The 2,152-nt window shown below is 31.3% G+C and overlaps 1 long non-coding RNA gene across 1 annotated transcript; it reads right to left on the bottom strand.

Moving 5' to 3' along the window:
• Positions 1-368: 368 nt before the first annotated feature.
• Positions 369-958, bottom strand: LOC114289739 (uncharacterized). The gene is made up of 2 exons (XR_003638716.2): positions 757-958; positions 369-661 (listed from the first exon to the last, which is right to left on the bottom strand). It is a non-coding gene; the product is annotated as an uncharacterized LOC114289739 (long non-coding RNA).
• Positions 959-2,152: the final 1,194 nt, after the last annotated feature.

Below are 2,152 nucleotides of genomic sequence, written 5' to 3'. Positions count from 1 at the left end.
GAGGGAACTAAAGAGAGATTTAGACTAATAAGTTAAATTACAAAATTAATAAGATTTTATCAAATTGTTCATCATAATCCCAACTTGAGTTAACCCAAATATGAAATGAGACAAATAATTCAAAGAGATTAATAATCACAAGATTAACAGTTGTTGGTCTTAGACTAATCTCATTTAATTCAATACACCAAAACAAAGATCCGCTTAAGGTATATAACTAATAATAGCTTAACCAGTAAAACAAATCGAAAAGTAAAGTGAGTAAATATTATCTAGGAAGAAGAAACTCTTTCCTAAACAATTAGTAAATTCATACGTAAACCCCATTAAAGCATACATACATTCAATGCTAATGTGCAATGCAATTGTTAGGATAACGTCTTAGAAAATGTATTAGTTTAAAACCTCACTTGACAGACAAGCCAAAGCATCTATTCAACACCATTTTTCTCCAAATACAATCCAAAAATATTTCTATTAGACTCAAATCTTTTTCCTCCTATGGGTCTAGAAGCCACATATCCTTTAGAACCTTCATCTCCGGAACCAACTTGGATGACAAAGTAGCTTCAAATACTAAGGCTACATCTCGTAACATTCGTATATGGTCTGGAAAGACAGACTCTCAAAGTCGTTGTATGTCCTCTTCATACTGGATATCCTACAACAAAACATTCAAACAAATATATAATTATTTCATGTCAAATTTTATTAACTACAAACAAAATAAACTGAATAAACCGGATGATACAAAACCTGTTTTAACTTTCCAAAGTGAGCAAAAGACTTCCTAATTAGAGCCAAACAATCCCTCGATGATGATTCATCCACTGAAAGTACTTGCCGGGAGAGGTTTTTTGGACGATTCAAGGATTCAAATGCATCAATATGGGCTTTGATTTTTGATAACTTGCTGTGATTTTGAATAATCAATTCCCAAGATTGTCCGAACATCAGTGGTCTGAAAATCCTTCTTGGTGTCCCTTTCACCAAATCCCACACATTGCCTGTCAAAGATCTCCTCATTGTTAACGTCCAAAATAATGGAAACGTATGCAAGTTGTCAAAGAAACTGCAGAAAAAGAAAAAAAAAAAAAAAAAAAAAAAAAAAAAAAAAAGGAAAAAAAGAAAGGATTTATGTAAATATAAATATAGTATGTCACATGCTCCAAATTATAATATGATAAGAGTACGCTTCTTGTGGGAAAAAGTGTGTCATTTGGCATCATTTTAGGCATCCATTTGAAAGGGTCTTTCTAATTTCTGAAGATTGGAGGGCGATTTGTAATGTATAAGGTTTTGTGTGTCTTTTTCCGTTTGGGCATTTTGTTTGCTTCCCTTATATCCTTGTCCTGTTTTTGTATTTGTTTATTTTTTAATCAATATATATCTTACTCTGTTGCTTATAAAACAAAAAACATATACAAATAAGAGATAGGTGTTTGAAACTAAATTGCTTACTTTTTGAATCAGTTGCTAAGGCCCTTCAAAAACGATTCCATATCCCCTATTTTGTAAGCATATCCACAAGCTGCATTCATATCCCTCACTAGTAATTCTAACTCTTTTCAATTTGAGTTGCCACCTTGAGATACTATTACAAAAAAACATTTCAGTCAAAAAAAAGAAAAACAGTACAAGTAACTCCAAATTAATTTGTGATTAAAAAAATACTTTACCTCTAACACTATAATCAATCATTGTAATGTGACAAGACGCTCTACCCGAAATGAAAATATTTTGTATGGTAAGATTGCCCTTCACTTCGAGCTTTAGCAAATGTTGAAAAAGTCGAAGCAATTCACTACATTTATAATACAATAAAGATATATTTAAGAAATAATAATATTATTATTGAAGATATAAAATTGTAGAGCTTACATTAAAACCTGTTGATACATTTCAGAAATTAAATGATCCTTGAAAAACAATTGCTTGTTCTCTTTCATGAACTCTCCAAAACTCTTCCCTAACTTCTCGAAAGCTAAAAAATAACCACTTTGACCATCAACCTGAAATAATTTGTAACTAAAAAGATCAAAATGTGTTAGAAATGGTTTAAAATTCTGGGTAAAACCAGAAATTTTTTCCTATCTTTGGTCAATTATTTAGGTGGGACCCGTGCGCCAAAATTGGCGGGTCTAAGTGGTAA

This window comes from Camellia sinensis, chromosome 7 (genome assembly GCF_055761805.1).
Source record: "Camellia sinensis isolate YWXY chromosome 7, ASM5576180v1, whole genome shotgun sequence".
Lineage (NCBI taxonomy): Eukaryota > Viridiplantae > Streptophyta > Magnoliopsida > Ericales > Theaceae > Camellia > Camellia sinensis.
This window is presented reverse-complemented; position numbering and strand designations above follow the sequence as displayed.